At 36.8% G+C, this 21,068-nt stretch overlaps 1 long non-coding RNA gene across 1 annotated transcript; it reads right to left on the bottom strand.

The window, feature by feature from the left end:
- Positions 1–3,542: 3,542 nt before the first annotated feature.
- On the bottom strand, positions 3,543–19,686 carry LOC117401695 (uncharacterized). Its single transcript, XR_004544362.3, has 3 exons — positions 19,602–19,686; positions 4,892–4,955; positions 3,543–3,933 (listed from the first exon to the last, which is right to left on the bottom strand). It is a non-coding gene; the product is annotated as an uncharacterized LOC117401695 (long non-coding RNA).
- Positions 19,687–21,068: the final 1,382 nt, after the last annotated feature.

Below are 21,068 nucleotides of genomic sequence, written 5' to 3'. Positions count from 1 at the left end.
TGCTCAAGGGTACAGCAGCAGTGTCCTTCACCTGGGATTGAACCCTCAACCCTCCAGTCAAGAGTCCAGAGCCCTAACCACTACTCCACACTGTTGCCCTTTTTATCTTGATAGTGCCGCCAGCCAATTTTGCCTTGATTAACACAGCCATTTTTACAACTGATTTTATATAACAAACGCTAGACAAAAGCAATTAAGTTCTGTGAGGGACTACTTTCAGTAAAGTAGTATTGATTATTAAAGCAAATATTTTGTTTGAAGAGTCTATGATTTTCTCTTCTAGTCAGCCTGGACGCTTATTGAACACCCCTCGTATATTTGTAAAATACTTGCAGTGCCTTTGCATGAAAGATGCTATGTATGTGTAGTAAGTTTTACAATATGAAGAGATAATATAATAGCCTGACTACGCCAGAGTGGAAGAACCACTCAGTGAGTACAGGGCCGATTACCTACTTGTAATGGGTTCTTTACTTTGGCACCAGAATGGGTTTAGTAACAACACTCATGCAAGGGAAACAGGACAACTGAATGGGCTGATCTGAATAATTTGTTACAGGCCGTTACTACTCTAAATATACAAAGCACTATCATAAAATGATTGATTAAAATCAAACAGTATAAAAACAGAAGCTTTGCATATTAAAAGAAAATACAATAAATATAACAATGTTTAAAACCAAAAAAATATACAAAGCACTATCAGTCAATCTGTAGCTTGATAGTATCAAATAAACAGGAGCTTTGTATATTAAATAAGCAATACATGATACATAGATCAATAAGTATTAAAAAAACAAAGGCCAGAATAATACTAAAATTCTAAAAACAAAATGAAACGACAACACAGAATTACACAATATAAAGCCTGCTTGGTCTTATAGTAAAACACACAGTAAAGCTGTTAAGGATAATCACACTACCAGGTAACATTACATCCAATCACTTTGTCTTGTTTAAACTGTATCATACAATCTTTCTACTATACATAAGAATAAGCCAAAGCCACGAGGTTAAAGATAGTCCACATTCCAGATTCAAGCCGCTTCAGCGAGAGCAGAAGATTTACACAGGACTGGAACGTGAGTGCAGCTTTGTAGTTCTGGCAGTGATTCAGTGCCATACCCTTAAAATAAAACAGACAGCAGCAGCATCACTATCTATGTAGCACTGCTAGCTGCATATACAAATCTGACTTTTAAACCCGCCCCACGATTGATCAACAGGTGAATCTCGTTAATTAGATACGCTTGTTAGGGAAGGGGGAGGAATGGCTGTGAGAAACTACTTTAAATTTACCAAACACACAAATTATATAAATTAAACAACAAGCCATTTCAAAATAAACAAACAACTATTTCTGATAAAGTGCAGTGTTACATATGTGTCTATAGTGTATGTTTGTGTGGTCAGAGATAAGAGCAACAGAAACACAGATGATTGACAAAGTGAAACCTTTTAGACTGAAACTGATATTAATGAAATGAAAACTAAAATAGAAATTGGTTGTAACATTTATAGCAAAACTGAAACTGAAAATGGAATAGAAACTGAAACAAAATATCACAACTGAAATAACACTGCAGATCACAACAGTAATTGCTTACAGGTACTAGGAGATGTTTTTTTTACCCTTTCAAAATCCACATTAGGAATAAAACCTGTTTCTGTTTTGCTAAGAATAGTAATCTGCATGTAGACACTCCTCTGTCTCTCTCCTCTGGCTGAGCCTATAGGTAATTCATAGAGGTGTGTCTTCCAATTACCCATCAATGAAAGGAAATGGGTGAACTTTGGTGCAGTTGGTTGAGAACTACTTTTTTTATTAGACTGAGTAATTTCAATTATGGATGAAATATAATTCATACCTCCTGGGAAATAAATAAATAACTAAAAGTTGAAATAATTAAAGTTCTATTTATAAAGTGTTCCCAAATCAAGCAAAGTTTCTTTAACGGGTTGACTGGTGCCTGAGATATTTACTGGAGATGTAGTGTGGCCTTGTAAATTTATATTTAGGTAGTGTGTGTTACAACTCCCTACTAACCCACTGCTGAGTGTGGTTAAACCTGTAGAGGCTTTAACTGCAGTTTAACATGAGTGTCAAGAGCCATGAGATTTAGAGTTCAAAATGTATACTTAGTAACTAGTATTCTTTCAGTATTCATTGTAATGTATTACTGTATATCTCTACAGCAATAAAAAAATGATGATTATAAAACATGTTATTGATATATTGGCAGTTCAAGTTGCCTACTATTCAAATTTTATCTTTGTTTCTTTCTAGTGAATTCTGAAATAAAGGGCCATATTCATGTGATTTAAGAATCTTCTTTGATGTTTTGATGTATTATTTAAAGTTTTGTAGCATAAAAGTACATACAAGACTGCACCAAAATAAAACACAAGACCATACTAGTGGTTAGATACAAAAATGTAAAAATAAGAAAAGGTAAAAACTCAAATTGTCATCACACTAGACTGAAAGTAGGTGTGTGCAGAGAACCCATTACTCATACAAATATTCTTGTGGGTAGATTTTTAATTGATCACAACTTACCTTTACTTGAGACCAAATAATGAGATACACCTCAGTCAATATTGCATTTATCTGGCGCATTGATATTTTAAATTAACTTCTTGTCTGTATTGAAAGCGCTTGGAGTCTTATTGCAAATATCTGGAAGTTGCTTTACAGTAAACCAGATGCTTCTATGAGCAGGTCTGCTTATTTTTATTAAGAAAAATATTTTTCCCATTGTAAATGCTCTGCCAAAAATAACACTTTCTTGGCACCGATAGCGATTCATTCACAACTGATACAGTACTGTTTTGTAACCTGATAACACATCATCATTAAACTTAAATTCAAATGGTTTATTCAATCTTTTCAAATGTAACGTGTCATCACGAGAGAGTGTCTTGAGGCACACTGATTGGTTTATTCAAGCTTTCCAGAACCGCCGTCATGTCATTGCCTCGTTTTGCACGTCATCGCTACAAAATTGCATGTAAACAAATGCCGGAACACGCGCTGATTCTCTTGCTACAAAAAGTTGAAAATTGTTAGAGCACCTGAAAAAAATCTGAATCAGACACAAGTAGGCGAGCAATTTGGTGTTTTCCATTCTGGTGAGTTTCTTCACCATTCTGTTAAATAATTCTTTGCATGTCCTGAATATTGCTCCTGTACAGGCATTCATATTAATTAATCTAGAGCTGCTGCTGCATTTTTTAATGTGTGTAGGGGTGCTGTGTTAATTTAGTTTGACAGTTAGTTTATTAAAGTTAGTTTGTCTGTTACTTTATTATTATATTTTATTAACATACACTTGCCTATTGCTTTTCTCTTACCGATTCTGTTCATTTCATATGTTGATGCATGTATGTACCAGCATATTAAACAAGAATATTGTGTATTTAAAGAAGTTATTCACCAGTGAGAAAAATGGTACACTAAAAACATCTAAGGTTGAGCTGGAGATATTTTGAGGAAACACACACAGATTCAACAAAGCAGGAGCCTATTTCGATTCCTTCAGACAGCCCATCTATCAATCCACCAGAATACCAAATGGAGGACTGTGTACCTAAGTGGAAAGAAGTAGAGCAAGCTGTGAAAAAAACAAGGGTGTCATCATCTCCTGGGCCAAATGGAGTTTAGTCTCTTAGTCTCCATACCTGTGCTTTGTAGCCTCCCCACGCCCTAAATGTTGTGTATGGCACCCAGATGTGGGATCTACAAGCCCGTCATTCATCGCTGAAGCTGTTACTGCCTGGGCGCACATGATGGACGATCAAGGGTATCAAATTCCTTCGAGCACGTTTGTACACAAGCCTTAGGATAGGTTTCTGCCCTCTGTCTTTCACACCGAGCATGCCACCAAACCATTTTCTCCGTTGCCAGGTGTTAGAGAATCAGCCTCTTCCATACTATTGAAGACAAAAAGTTTCTATTAAAGAGGGTCATCACAATTATTATTGGATATCATGTAGCCTACATATTTGTATTAATTAACACTAGAACCACCAATGCAGTCATTTTGAGCCCTTCAGAACTACGTTTCCCATCAATCTGAAAAAATATTACTTTACATATTGCTTTTCTTAATGATTTTAAAAGCAAATATTGAGGTTAAGATGACTAATTATGTAAAGAGTCCCATAGAACTACAGCATTTAGGATACATTTAAGATGGGTAACAAAAATCTCATTATTTACATTAAAGTACAAAACAATTAATTTATGTATAATTAATGTATACACAATATGTGTTCTTTATATATATATATTTTTAGGGCTGTCACTTGATTAACATTTTTGATCGGTTAATTTTTGGGCATTAGCTATTTAATCATTAGATTAATTGGTAGATTCATCCCTGCATATTTTTAATAAAGGTAACGATCTCATAGTGGCTGTCCTGCATATTAATACATAAAAAAATAACAATATAATCTAAAGTAACATAAGCCCAATGGGAATTTGGTTGTTTTAAAAAGTGTTTTTATTTCAGTAAATATAGTAAAATATAATGCACAAGAATTGAGAATGGATTTTTTTTTTTGCCTTTGATGCAAACACACCATATATAACACTTATGGCTCCTTATGAACAACCTTTTTTTTATTTATTTTTTACATTATATTTAGGGCTTCCGTGTTTTCGGCATTAAAAAAACAAAAAACAAACCAAAAAAACACTTTCAGGAACATGAAACGGGTAAACATCGGTTAAAACAACTCTCCTATCCATGTTCCACAATGTAAACTAGTAAAAATCGGTATATATAAACAACTTGAACAGTAATGTAATATTAACAGTACTAACATCAATAAAACAAAACGTTATAGTCGCAGCTTGTGACATTAGTTAAAGACATTTACTCACCTGAAACCATGCCAGGCCAGATGAAGGAATCGTGAAAAATAAATGCTGCACCGCACAGTCAACTCTGTTGAAATGAAATGAAATTAAACATAAAAACTCCCTTTTCCACCAACACAGTTCTAAAATGAATAAAGTCTGCTTTGATTGTAGTAAATGCAGACATATTTTTCCAAGCTGGCAGCAGACATTGAGGATTGTTCTGGATGTTGTAGGAAATGTAAGAAGTGTGTGTAACAGCAACGAACCAGATACAAACTGACGTGGGAAGCCTTCTCGCGCGCATTCTTTCTCAGCAGGGGATGTTGGGAAATGGAGTTCAAAATGCCCAGCCAAAAAACAAACAAAAAAAACGATTTAGTTGATTAATCGACCCGATTAATCTGTTAATCAGAGCAGCCCTAATATATATATATATATATATATATATATATATATATATATATATATATATATATATATATATATATATATATAACTTACAGTGCAAATAAACTTTTTTTTTTGTGATACCTGTTCCCATGTGTTGCTGCAACTATTTAAGATGGCTTCACATGTCCTCTTCAGAAGCCCTTCAGAACTACATTTCCCATCATCCTCCTGTACACATGTGAGCGGAGTAGTAGCCTTAATCAGATAATGGATAGCGACAGCTCTCCTGCCACTCCAATATGTTATAATTGTCTTGGTGCAACTTGTATAAGCATAGCACTGACGCTAATGAACTCCAGCACCTTAGAAAGACCCTTCTTATTTTATAGACAGCAGGTGCTCGCAATTAAGTAATTAAACAATCAATTAAATGTCCAGGTTGCCGTGTTGACTTGGCCAATCAAGTTACTTGCACTGGCTAAACTATCCAATTTTAAGAGCTAAACAAAGCAATTTAAATGCAATAGATATAACAGGATATTCTATACTGAATCAGCAAAAATGTCCTGTAAAAGCCTTGTAAAAGGATACTTTAGTCCTGGAATTGAATTGATCAATTTTTAAACAAATCAAGGTTTCAAGAAAGAACACTCAAAGAACTATAATATAATTCTACATAGAACACCCAGAAAATCAGTCATTCTGTCTCGGGATTAGATCAGAAAGCCTATTTTTACATGCAAAGTCTCACAAACCCCCAAACTTCAGGCACTTCATATGCTGCTACACTTTTTCTCATTAATAAAACAATCTTGCCTTCCTCGACATTACTTTCTGCCTCTGATATTTTTCAGGCTTAAAAGTGCTTTGTTTTTTTAGTTTTGAATATTCTCTTTGGGAATTCTGAGTTGTCAGCAAAGATATCATCTTCAGGAAGTAGTTTATTGTCTTCATTTTAGAACAGAACTAATCTTTCTCAATACAATATTTCCCAGCTCTTCAACTTAAAGCATGATCTCAAGAAAGTGTTTTATGAATAGAAGAATGCAGGCTATAGAATGTTTATAGAATTATATTACTGTCTAAAGGCTTCTACACATAGGAAGCGATGCGACCAGTGAAACTGTGCAGCAATGCAACAAAATGAATAGAACCTATACTTTTGATAAGTATCTTCCACACCACAGGCAACACCACAGTAACACTAGGGCAATGCAAAATAAATAGGGTTAAATCCTATTTTTTTTCGATTTGTCGTGCAACAACTAGGGAATTAACCACTCAGAGAACAGCTTCAATGCATGTGGTCCAGCAGGTTAAAGGACTCTGCAGAATGACGGAGGAAACAATAATACTTGTTGTTGAAAAATTCTCAGAGCTTTATGACAAAGGGCATCGCAATTATAAAGATACAGATTTGAAAGACAATACATGGGAGTCCATTTTGAAGGAACTGGATAAGCCTGGTTTGTATGAGTTATTGCCATATATTGAAGAAGACATTCATAATTTCCACATTATGTTGATGAATATGTACCAGCCTTGATCATAGTTTTGTCAATAGTAATTTTTATAGTTGTATAGATCTGGCAGTTTTCAAACCTGTCGCAACGCCTGTGTGTCACTTCTGGTCATGTCGCTGTGAAAGTATTTTGTCGCCTAATGAAAAATCGCATTGCGTGTGGGGTGTGGAGGCCTTTACAAGATTTTTACCCAAAAGTTTAAATGGCTCCAGTTGTTCAAAAGGTTTAAAACATGTATCTTCTAATACTGCACACACGGTTCTACATAGCAAATGGATGTGCACAGCAGATTACTACATATACTGTCGTTGTTTTTCTTTCTATGATGTGCATCTAGATGGGTAATTAGAATATTAAGCCACTTCATTAAAATCACACACATGTACACAGATTACTGAATGCATACTGATACATAAACATTAAGTTAAACACTTGTTTCTGTGGTAACTAAATTGAATTATGAATAATAAGGCTAGTACCTTTAATTGTGTAAACCCCTCTGCTTGGTTTACTAACGAATAAACATTTACCCATAACTATAAACAGCCATTGAGCAGCTGACAAGTCTGTAGGAGTCATCTATAGTTCATTTTTATATTGCAGTGCAAATTGCTATTTTTATAATTACTAGCCCGGCCCCTTATTAAAGAATCTATCCTTTTTTCGCACACAAGATATGTGTATTTGTCTTTATATACTTACCATGCTATTGTAAATATGGCAACCTTAGTGAAGTACCAGTAATATAAGGTGCAATACTGGAGAGACTAACAGTTTGTTAGAGCTGTAAGAGAATAACATTTGGACAGTGGGGTAGAAATCTTGGTTACATATAATCCATTAGATTGGTTGATAGTTTAAGTCCTGAGGTTTTACTGTCCTTGATAAATTCCCTTTTAATGTGGTAATTGTAAGATCTTCTAAACTGTGATTTGATAGTGAAAAGTGATCTCCAACAGGTGTATCTATGATGCTACTAAGGATGTTATCTGTGCATGTTAATATTTTTCCGCAATTATTGTCCAATCTCTCGAATAGAAATACCTGTCACGCACTTAAAATCTTGAATACCTTATTCGCTGTACCGAGACTTATAGTTGAAAGAAACCTTGATAACATATTGTTGTTGGGAGTCTGTTGTTTTTGGGAGATTTGGAGATTGTAACCCTACCCAGGTACATCTCAATAGTGCAGCACTAATACAAAGAGACACCTAAGATCATCAATTGGATTTTTACATGAATGTTATCAAGTACAAAAGTTAGTATGAAAACGTTTCTATAAAAAAATCTCAAAACTTGGCAGTACAAATGCATTCGTTACAACTCATAAGTGAAAACAACATTCTATGAACACACTTAACAAATTAATATCCAACAAGCATGTCATTTTTTTAAATACTGAATTTGTACCATTCGTTAGTTAGTATCACATCTCCCAAGTAGAGTAATCACATGACTGTAACACTGACCTATTGCAAGAGCACTTGTTCTTTGTCCCGCCTCCAGACAGACACTGACAGCTATGATTTTCGAATTTGTGTTTTGATTGACAGTTCACCAATACTACTTTGCTGCAGTTTATTTATATATACTGATCCACAGTGAAAACGCAACAGTCTAGGTTTTACATCAATAGCTCATTGGGCATATACATATTTACATTTTAAATAGTTATTTATTATTGACATTTTAAATAGTGAGCAATAGGTTTGTTGATTATTTGAGTAGTATTCTTCCTTGGGATAACAAAATACTGAGCTCAAGTCATGTGATTTCATAAAAACGCCAGGTGCTCAGTGTTTGGTATTTGATTTGAGTTAAATTGCCAAAATGAGTTGATTAAGAATCTGTATAAACAGCCATTTGAAAATACATGATTTTAATTAACACAAGAACAGCGAAAGATACAACCATGCCCCGCTTGAGTAATGAAGATTGCCTGGTTGCTATCGGCATGATTGAAGGCGGCCTGTCTGTGAGAGAAGTTGCCCGGAGAATGAGATGTTCTGCTCCAACATAATGCAAGACCACACAGTGCTAGGATTACAATTGCACGACTTCAAGAAAACAATGTCGAGGTCTTGCTGTAGCCAGCTTTTTCTCCTGACCTGAGTCCAATAGAATATCTGTGGGACCAAATCGCCAGTGCCATCCACAGGAGACAACCATGACCAGCCAACCTTCACCAGCTGACTGCAGCTGCACAGGAAGAGTGGCGGAACATCCCACAGCAGTCTATCCAGAGGCTGATCAGGTCTATGCATCAACACTGCCAGGATTGTGTTAATGCTCAGGGAGGTCATACCCGATACTAACTTTGTAATGTTTTTGTTTTGACAGTATGTCAAAATCACAGAAAATGTGAACAAAAATACAGATCAAAGACTGAAAAACTTTAGCATGATTCTTTGATCTGTATTTTTGTTCACATTTTCTGTGATTTTGTTTGATATCTATGTTTAAAATATTTGATTAAATCTATTAGACCTGAGTGTTGCGTTTCATTTGTGCATCAGTATATTTTTTTCCATCTAGTCATTAAAGTGGGCTCAGAAAAAAAAAGAAATTGACTCAGGGCTGGGCCCAGGTGCAGTTGCGTCCCTTGCACCGCCCCCGCCCCCCCGCCCCCCCAATGCCAGATGGGTTGTAGTTGTAATAGAATTTTTGAGAAAAGTTAAAGATTTTAATTGTTGGTGATAGTTCTTTTACTTTAGGGGTTGATGTTGTGTAAGTTTTCTTTTTTTTTTGTATTTTTTATTTATTTAAGATAAAAAACAGTGAAACTTTGATGCATAAAAGTTGCTGGTCACAGGGGCACTGTTGTACCTGTTCAAATTCCAAATGATGCCACAGATACTATGAATTTAAAATGCAGATATACTGCAGTGACCCACAACATGGTTCAGTTACCTTTTTCGAAAATGTTATTGCATATATATATTATTAAATTCCGAGGGCTCTAGAAAGCAGCCTAAAAGAGTGACTGCTTTTTGCTGATATTTCTAAGGTTGTGTGGTGGTGGGTCTCTTGTTTTGTTGCAGCTGGATCTTCTTTTTTTATTTAAGGAACTCCTGTAGGATTCAATGACTCAAGTGATAACAGAGAGAGAGAATAAATCAGCCTGGAGCTAGAGCTTCTTCCCCTGTTGTGAAACTGTAGGGGAATCTGATTCTTGGAATAGTGGTCTTGCTGTTGTGCTTGTGCACTTTCATCAGTCGAAAAGAAAGAACACTTGAATTATTGATGTTGAAAGATGGCTGGACCCGGTGTCTCTGTTATTAAAAAATAATTCTGACACTAATGTATTACCAACTCATGCGGAACACAATTAATTAGCCTTTGCAATCTGCTTGGAGAGAACACTTGATAAGCCTAAGTAACACAAAAGAGAGTATGAGACATCAACATTTCCACCTTGGAAACACTGCTATAGGTTTGCCGGTTTTCAAATCTGAATTAAAACGTTTTTTGCCATATGTTTTTTTGGCTAGCCTGTGCTGTGGTTAAACAGCTGGCTAAAGCTTAAAAAATGTACTGCATTTTTCTCAAATAAATAAACACCTAATAATTTTAAGACTTGTCTTTGTCCTGTACGTGTTGTTCTGAGACAATCCTTGCCAAACACTCAAGGGGGAACACGAAGTGAAATTGGAGGGAACATCCAGTGGGATGGGGGCCAGACTCGGTCAACATTTGCTCTTCCTTTAGAACTTTGCACGAAAACTATAAAAACCCCAGTTTGGGCAACTTAAATTTACTACCATCGAATATAGTGGACGTAATACTGTTTTTTTTGTATGCATTCTGTGATTCTTTTTTCTGTTACAAAAAAAAAAGTCCCTACATGTTAAGTGGTTATAACTAATATGGAATAATTCCATAAATCTCCCTGACATGCACTTCTATTTGCTTTATAGATCTCCTAAAAGATACACATGATATATGTACTTATGAGGGGTGTGCATATACTTAGGGTTAAACAGGTAATTCCCTGTGTGCTTTTCAGCAGGTATTGAAACTGAAACAAGCCTGTTAAAAATGTGTTAATTTCATAGTAAGAAAAGTAGCCTTTCCCTCATCTATACAATTGAGTACCAATCAATGGCAATGTACTTCAGCACTGAGTGATTTAAAAGCTGTTTGGAAGCGAATTTTCCTTTCTCTCTGAGCACTTTTTTACTGCCTTACCCCAGGTGGTGTCGTAAACTGACACTAAAACTTTCTTTGATGACTTTAATATAAAATGTTATATGATTTTTACTTTGCTCGTTTCCATAGAAATGAGTCTCCAATGTGCTGAAACAGTGCCATAAGGGAACATGTTATAATATGCACAAAAAAATACATACATGCAAAAAAACAATACATTTTAATATATAATGTCATTCGTTTCACTTTTTGGTACATTATAAATACTTATTTCAAGAAAAGTATTTGCATGGTATACATTGCACAAGAGAACAGTGTGTAAAAAGAAAATGAAAATACATGGATGTGCTTTACACACATGTGCATGTTATGTGTGTAAAATTATGGTTTCTTATTTAAGTTGGTCTTAAGTCTATTTTGGCATTCTACAAATGTCAGTGTGGTGAACTGAGAAACCTCTAATATTTTTCATTTCAACTCAATGGAAAAACATTTTTTGGAGCAAAATTGATATTTTTTTAAGTAATGACATGACATGGAAAGTCAGCCGTTGGACTGCAGTGAATTCATTTGGGTGATCTGAGATAATAGCTTTCATTTGTGGAGAAGCATTCTGATTCAGTTTTTTTGTGTGCTGTCATAACATTTACTGATAGCATGTCTGAAAGACTTCAGAATTACCTTTTTCTGACCCATGTCTGTAAAATCTTATGTTCAAAATATTTATAAGAATAAATAGCTTTGAATGCCTTTTTAATTTTCCCTACCCTGTAAAAATAGTTTATTTTAGTATTGTACATACATTTGTGATATTGTGCTTGGGAGTTCTGGTCCTGCAATAGTTTCATTTTCATTTAAGTAACTATATGTCAGCTAAAGTCACTGCATCCTGTGATTCCGTGTTTGATTTCTTAACTCCAAAAGTGACCATGTTACGTGACCTTTAGGAATGAGGAAATCAAAGTCTGAGCAGTTAGATTAAAGTCTACAGCCAACAGTGCAGTGTAGAAATGCAAAATTATCTCTCCATTGTCGTGGAATGTGACATTATGGTATGGCTAAAAAGGGTGGGTAAATCACCTTCTCACGCTAAAAAGCTGCACAAATTGACCAAAAACTAACTTTTTTTTGGATGGCAACAAGTTCGAAAGCTGTTTCATATGCTCACAAGACTTCAGTTGTGAAGATCCCATTTTGTGATATAACCTCCCACAACTTTCTACTATAACTAAAGGTCATACCAAGCGATGTTTATAGACCTCTTCATTCAGTATTTTTTTATGTGACTCCATTTATTTAATGTTTCAAATTATTGCTATTTGCAGGTGACTTCTTGCTTATTGTTCAAAATCATATACATGTGGCTTAACATCAGTTTTCTGCAAGACTTACAGAATGAAGTTCCAGAAAGTTACAAAAATACCCTGTTGGATTTGCATCTACTGAGGAAGTTTTTGAACCTCGAATGGACTATCAGTATACTGAATCACCAGCAACACAAAGTATAACAAAATTCTACTGGCGAGAGTCTTGAACTTCAGCAAAGATTTCAACTGGATATCTGTTTCGATGTTTTCAAAATCACGGAGAAATATCCCACCTAGCCATTCTGCATTGAATCCCATTTGGAAAACCACTGCACTTATGGAACCCCTTGCTTATTAAAAAAAATATACATTTAAATATTTTTGAAAATAATTATCTATTTAACAACACAAAGAACAATGGGTTTGGTTGGGGTTCAATGGGCAATGAATGCCCCAGTCATTTGTCGTTCCTAATACATTGTTTTTATTAGGGCACCACAGTGACTTGTGAGAAGACTTGCTCTTCAATCTCCTTGCTCAATGCAAACATAACATTCCTCAATGCAGTGGCTAGATTGACCAGCATATCCATCCACACTGCTCCTAGGATAGAAATCTTTGCAGCAAACCCCTACCAGAAAACCCAATGCAGATCATAAGTGGGTCATGACGTGCGTTGTTTCAACACTGGACAAGACCAATCTATTCCTACTGTACAATGAAAATTGACAGCTACTGTATGGGCTCAGCTACTGAAAACTGTAGAAATATTCAAAGAATTTTAAGAATAAACTTTTTTTTCCCTGTTAAGTATCATAATTTAATTACTTCACTTTGAAAGGAAACTTTAATTAGCTGGACCCTGTGACAGGACATGGAAATTCTAACCCACACACACACTTGCACATGTATGGCTTGGATTCCAAGTGTTACATCAGTTTGAATATGTAAGCCTTAATGGTAGTTGGAAAATTCTCTTGCTTGTGTTTTAGTGCAGTCTGACACAATGTGCAGACCTGCCCTGAAATCAATTTCAATGCATTTCCCTTCACCACAAACAAAGGAGTTCCCCTGGATGGATTGCTTTCCGAAGAAAACCATTCCAAGTTAAACCAATCTAAATTACTTCTGAAAAGTTTGATTATTTTAAGTTAGTTAGTTATATAACACATATACAAATGTGTTTCAACAACCGCAGATTTGACTATAGAATGGAATGCATTGCTGGACAAGAATATGTGTTTAAATGATTGAAATAATTTTATTCTTAGAAGCCTCTGACCAGATTAAGCTAGCCTGCAGCCTCTAAACTTAAAATGTTATTTTTTTCGCCCAAATATCTTGTAGTCAAACCTTTGTGTTACTGCTCATTATAATGTATATTGTTTTCATATTAGTTATTATTAGTTACTAATGTTTCCTAAGAGTCTTTAGATCTCAATTATTAATAGTTAAAAAGGGAATAAAATCTTTCAGGTTACAAGAGGATTTTATAACATTGGAAAAATTCAGCAAGATGTGTCCTGCTAACATACCATGTTTCACAACGATACACCTTGCTACATGATTTCATTAAAGCTGATTGAAAATATAAAGCATCGGTAAGTATAGCTGAGCACACAAAATGATAATAAACCATGTTACAGTGTCTGTAAATATACAGTATAAAGGGAACTGCTGAATTATAGTGTCAATTCTCCATGGTTACAGAAAGCTAAGGGATTGTGTAAGCAGGTTTTAACTAAACCACAGCTGTTTCCCAAACTACGGACTTCAATGACTACAGTACTTAAACCCTTTTATTCTGGTCTCTCATTGTTTATTTTCATTACCTAATACTGGAATGACTGGCTGGGCCTGGCCCCCCAGAGCGCATGCTGAGTAACCACTTGACGTGAAGAACAGTGACATCACACCATGGCCCTCTGCAGTTTGGTCCTTGGGAGTGGGTTGAGTCACTTCCCTTCAGAAGAAACTCTTCTCCATCTTCCCACAGTGATGTAATATGCAACCCAGCGTGAGACTGTTGTTCTTCAAAGGTCAGCTGGCAAAACAACTGAAAATAAGACACTGTATCCTCTTCCTTCTCAGCAATTTGTTTTGATAGATTTGAATATTTCTGGCACTGATTTTGTTATTCTCTGTATTCAGTTCCCCTTGTATCTCATTACATAGTTTTCTGTGCTGAATCCGAGTTCATGACTCATTGATCTACACAGTTCAGGTTAAGTCTATATCACGTATATTACACTATGTAACACAATTTTTGTTCCTGGGTAGTAAGTGTTATTTCCTAATTGCTTATGCCTCAAAAGTATAGAAAATGGCTATTATTCCCCACAAACTTTGCTTTTGTGACCAGGAGTGATATTTTGAAATTTACCTATTTCCAATGAGAAAACGGGCGAATCTGTGTCTTTTCGTTCACATAAAGTCAGAAAAAAAACACATATGAATCCAAATTAACATGTATTTATACTAAAGTAATACAAAAATGACTACAAAAGATTTAGAAGTGAGTAGTTTTTCAAGATTTACGATTATACTGTAAATCACTTTCACGAATCAGCCCCCAAATGTAGTCTCCCATCATGTTCTCGTTATACTGTCCTTCATTGACAGCTCACCCAGGAGCCTCAAAGCCGTGCTGCTCCATAATGGTAACAAGTACCCGTCTCTTCCCCTGGCTCACTCGGTGCACCTCAAAGAGGATTACAACAGCATCAAGACCTTGCTGGACGCCTTGAAGTATGATGAGTACGGCTGGGACCCCCGGAAGATGCTGATGCCACCACTGCACATTTAATTGGGCCTTATGAAACAATTTGTCAGAGCTCTAGATAAGGAGTCGGCAGCCTTCAAGTACCTTCAAGACTTCTTCCCTAAGCTGTCTGAGGAAAAGGTCAAAGCCGGTGTCTTCGTCGGACCACAGATAAAGAAGATCCTGCAGTGCAATGAATTCCCCAAGAAGCTCACTAATAAGGAGAAAGTGGCTTGGAACAGCTTTGTCACAGTGGTTCGGGGCTTCCTGGGCAATCACAAGGCCGAAAACTATGTGGAGCTGGTTGAGACTCTGGTGAAGAACTACGGCACAATGGGCTGTAGGATGTCCCTCAAAGTCCATATCCTTGATGCTCATCTTGATAAATTCAAGGAGAACATGGGAGCGTACTCGGAGGAGCAAGGCAACTTGCTCAGAGTCACACAATGAGTCAGTGGCTGAGGTGGAATTTGAACCGGGGACCTCCTGGTTACAAGCCCTTTCCTTTAACCACTGGACCACACAGTCTCCTATGTTCCAAGATTTCTAGTACTTCCTAGTGGTATCTTATAATGAATGATTCTGTAACATTAAAAACCCCAAAAGTTGACAATGTTTTCTATAATGCCTGCAATAAGTGTAATCTGACCTCAGTTTTTACTAATTTGCTTCAGGAAATCCCAGAAGAAATCTCAGCAGACCTATTGCTCAGCCCCCAGCAATAACAATGCAATGGGACTGAACGGCACAGTGACCCTGATACGGCATAGTCAAAGCCCTTTATTCTCAGTTTTTTAAAGCTGTAGGTCAGTATTTATATAATAATGAATTATATTATCACATTATATGATAAATGTAATGAAAATACAAGTGAAGTAGTAACTATTACTCCCACACTAGGCAATGCCATTGATGGTACCTTAGTGATAGCTACTACAACACCCTCAAACTATTGTAAATAAAACCTGGACACCTGTGCTGGAAACCGCAATCCCTCTTTCTCAATCTCTTTATATCTCTTGCAGCGCATTCCCATGCTAATATTACAATAATATTTAGAGAACGTGTTTATATATTTGATATTTACTTCTGAATTTTTATGTCTACCACAAATATTCATTATTAGTGCTGTTCTCGAAGGTCAAAATGGAGGAATGGGCTATGATAAGAACCAGTGATAATACTTATATCATAAATGTATCTGAAATGAATTCAGAACTGTAGAGCATTAATGGTGGTAATACAATATTATAAATAAAAAAAAATACAGAAATTGAATAACCAGATTCTCTGAAAAGTAAAAACAACCTTTTCCATTTTTCCCCTCAAAGTCTGTTCACTTCATGAAAATTATGCAAGCTCACACTGAACTCCCCCATGTTCTGTTTATATTGCATTTACTGGCTAGAAGATCCCCTTTACTGATTCCCTGTTTTAAGTTTGCTGACTCTAAGATTCACAGGGAATTGTTTATTCTAAATGTGCTCGATAAAATCCCCAGTACCAAGATGTCTATTTGGGAGTTGCACGATCCCCAGTGCTGATATATCAGAGTTTTCTGTAATAACCTTGTAACAGAGATTGTATTACAGCCCAGAGCCTAAGAATGTTGGTTGAGCGCATACATACTGTAGTCCATTTAGAAAGTGGATACAGTAAGATTGCTGTTCCCTAGAGTATAGGTACAGGGCCAAGGAAAATATTGAATTTCAAGTCTCTATACTGTGCCCATTCTGTGATATATGGTTCTATGTGATAGCTGAGGTTGCAGATAAACCACGTAGATTAGGATGCTGAGGATGTTTTTCTGCATCACTGCATTCAGAGATGAATGATACTTTTGAATTCTTGCTTCGTGCAGTAAGCCACAGGCCTGTGCAGCTATGTGTCATGAATGTAATTGTCAGTAATTGAATTGACTGGATTTAAGAAAGGTTCACAGTAATCTGTTCCCAGGACAGGCAGTCTGCTTTGGCAAATGTCCCATTTTCACTGAGATCATTTTAGTGTCACAATCATTATGTAACTGTGGAACTCTCTCTTTCATGTCACAGTTTGGAAGCTAACTGTTAAACTGCACATTATAGTACTGCAACAACATTGTTGCTGTTAAGAGCTGCTGACTGGGCAATATGTTATCAGGGATGGAGCTAGAAGTTAGGAGTGAAGGACGGAGGGAGTAGGTAGGGCGTCCCATTATAGCTGACTTGTGAGTTTTACTTGGGGTTTCTGGTCTGTGGCTTCCGGACCCCTTAATGTGGTTGAGCTGAGGAATTGATATTCTTGAAAATGTTCTTAACTGTTCTGTTGGCTTCTTAAACAATATTTCTTGAATTTAAGAAATTCCAAATGTTATTGTATCAAATAAAATAGACTTTGAAAAACAGTCTTGTTTTATGTTGTGAATTGGAGTGAGTGTATCATAAATGTAGTTTGAATTGGGGAACGGGGGGGGGGGGGGGGGGGTATGGGCGAAGAGGTCTGGTCAGAATTAGGACTAAGAGGCAAGCTCTCAAAGTGTATTGGGGCAGTGAAGTAAATGAGTTACACTGTATCTGAAACAAGGTTGTACCTAGAGGGGCCAACCTGCAGCTCTAGCTTGCCTTACTGTGAGTCAGCTGTAATACTGAGTTCAAGTCAGATCCTCTCGAAGAAAACAGATGAAGCCTTTATTTTAAAATCCTGACTTGATTACCCTGATAGCCAGCACTTCTGACAAAATAGTTCATTCTGGAACCACAACAATAACCCTTTTACTGGAAAAACTTGTACGGAGGATGTTTATATAAAGATAGCATGGGGGGGGTGGGGGGCATCATAAAAAAAAATCAGAATTAATCTTGCATTGCTTTGCAAGCCTTGACGCTGATATGAATTTCAGAAACTCTGACAACTCTGACAAACAGATAGTCCTCCTCCCGCCCGCCTCTAACCAAGAACAATAAGCCTTTAAAATATCCCCTCCATACAAGATATGCAATTATAAAACACCATTATGCTGGCTTGGGGTAATTTATAGCCAACGTCAGTTAGAGATCAACCGAGAATCTAATCTGGGCCCAGAATCGCCCAGGCATTCGGGCCCTCATTGCCTCTATTATCACCAGTTGCTGAAATAATATAATATATACAGTATAGTGTTTCACCCTGCAGTTTATTGTGTTGGGAGATTTATATCTCTGTAGTCATGGGAAATCTAATCTCTGAATAACGCTTCTTCACATATACAGTGTGTATACAGCCAGACAGGTTCACCTTGGGGCCATAACCAAGACCCTTCTGTTTACATTGCATATTGAAACTCCTATTCCCCTGTCTTTGAGGTTCACTCTTCTTTCATGGGGGTTGAGCTTATATAGAAAACGATGTAGTTGCAGTCAACAGCAGGTACATTGTTGTTCTGAGCAATTGCTAAGACTTACTGTTAAAATTGCTATATTCTCTTGTGGCAATGTGCCCTGCCTCTGTGTGTATTTGTGTGTTATATGTTGCGTATGGTGTGTTAATGTTGCTGTATTGTAGTTGGTACATGGGATATAATGCGGGTAATCAGCACGAGTGTTTAAAATGTATAATTGTATTTAGGCAAGGGGATTGCACTTCACGTGCATTTAAAATATTTATGTGAGCATCGGGTTGCACACATTTAGTTCACATGCTGGGATTCAAGTGAATAATTAATTAGTAATTGAATCCCGGCACAACAGTATATATAGAGACACGTAGCACTCACTCGGGGTTGTGTGTTCAGTGAGTGGAGAACGGGTGTGGAGAAAGAGAAAAAGTAAAGTAAAGCATACAATTGCTATTTCGTGCTGGAAAGACCAGCACGATACTTGTGTGTTTGTTCTGACTCACTGTGTTTGTTTGTCTGTTCGTCCACTGTTTATTTAGTGTTAATCCGTTTTGTTTGTCTATTTATTTTGGCCTCAAGCGCCGTGTGCTGTTTTTGTTTAAATCTTTTATTTGTTTCAATTAAACACACTGAGCACCGCAGCATCTCAGTTTCACTTGCCACTACTGCTTGTATGTGTGATTATTTCTGGCCTGACGTCACCCCTACAGCCAGCCTGTTCACATCCCTTTAGAAAATGTGCCTTCGCCTTAGTACCTATTGCTCAATACGGACCAAGGTGTATTTATTATTAATAATTGTTATATTTTAGAGCAAGTTTTAAGCAGAAGCATTTTTTTAAACTACTCGTGTAATGATATTAAGGATTATAAATCCAAATAATATATTTTATGTACCCAGAGAAATTCAATCTCATTTGACAACTCCACTGACTTGAACTACATTTATACATTCTGAATACTGAAATCACATTGTTCTTGGCTTTGAGCTGTCATCTAAATGGCCCTACTGCCATTTCAAAATGTCAGCTTTCCAGAAAAGGTTATCATTCTTTTACATTGAAATAGGGTGAGCTTTAAATAGATGCCCAGATGCTCGTGTTGCACCCTTAAAAGAAACACTCACAAGTCTGTTTTCTTCTCTTTGTTGCAACTTTAATCTTCCTTGGTTCGAGTTAGCTTTTTAATAAAGCAAGGCGTATAATTTTTTGTTTACATCCAAACAGCATACTGTTTTCTACTCACCCAGAGCTTTCTATGGAGCAGTGTCACTTTCAGGGATGGTTAAGCTTTTTCATTTTAGCTATATTTTCCTTTCTTTCTCTTTTTGTTTTAGTTCCTGTTAACACTTGCGTACTCTTTTTCTACACGTCCCATCTCCGACCTTTCACCCTCTCTATATCCAAATTATTCATTTCTTAAAGGCACAGTGCTCCATTATAATGCAACTTTATATATCTAACACTAGTATAACAAATGCAACCAAACTGACATAATAATAAAGAATGCATGGAAGTTTTAGCTATTTTAAGTATATTAACTTTTAGTTTTTAACATTAAAAATTTTAATACTTAGTATTTATAGGGCGCAGCACTTGCCATGTGTTAAATTATCCTGTCAATATAAAACAATTTCTCCAGATTAGTTAATAAACTAGTGCCAGTGTGAATGAAATATAAAACACTTTTTATTATTATTATTATTATTTATTTCTTAGCAGACGCCCTTATCCAGGGCGACTTACAATCGCAAGCAAATACATTCAAGTGTTACAATACAAGTCATACAATAAGAACAAGAAATACAATAATTTTTTCAAGTGTGACAAACCACAACTCAATAATACAGCAGATAATAGTGAAAGTTACATCAGGATATGATTAAATAGTGATAGTTACATCAGGATATGATTAAGTACAAAATACTACAGATTAAACACTTGGCAGATTACAATATTCTGAGGTACAGGATTAAATGCAGTAAAATAGGGGGCAGATAAGAGCAAAATAAATCATATTTAAATGAAGGGTGATAGTGTCCCAGGATACAACAGAGGAGTTCTACAGGTGCTGTTTGAAGAGGTGAGTCTTAAGGAGGCGCCGGAATGTGGTCAGGGACTGGGCAGTCCTGACATCTGTAGGAAGGTCGTTCCACCACTGCGGAGCAAGGGTGGAGAAGGAGCAGGCTCGGGAGGCAGGGGAGCGTAGCGGAGGTAGAGCCAGTCTTCTAGTGCAGGCGGAGCGGAGAGGTCGAGTGGGGGTGTAGGGAGAGATGAGGGTCTGGAGGTAGCTGGGTGCAGTCTGATCAAGGCATCTGTAGGCTAGTACAAGAGTCTTGAACTGGATGCGAGCGGTGATCGGGAGCCAGTGGAGCGAGCGGAGTAGTGGAGTAGCGTGGGCGAAGCGAGGTAGAGAGAACACCAGGCGAGCAGCAGAGTTCTGGATGAGCTGGAGCGGACGGGTGGCGGACGCAGGGAGGCTTTAATACTGACATTAAATGCTGGGTGAGCTTGGACATGAGGCTGTGTGGTCCAGTGGTTAAAGAAACGGGCTTGTAATCAGGAGGTCCCCGGTTCAAATCCCACCTCGGCCACTGACTCATTGTGTGACTCTGAGTAAGTCACTTAACCTCCTTGTGCTCCGTCTTTCGGGTGAGATGCACTTGTAAGTGACTCTGCAGCTGATGCATAGTTCACACACCCTAGTCTCTGT

This window comes from Acipenser ruthenus, chromosome 10 (genome assembly GCF_902713425.1).
Source record: "Acipenser ruthenus chromosome 10, fAciRut3.2 maternal haplotype, whole genome shotgun sequence".
In the NCBI taxonomy this organism is placed as follows: Eukaryota; Metazoa; Chordata; class Actinopteri; order Acipenseriformes; family Acipenseridae; genus Acipenser; species Acipenser ruthenus.
This window is presented reverse-complemented; position numbering and strand designations above follow the sequence as displayed.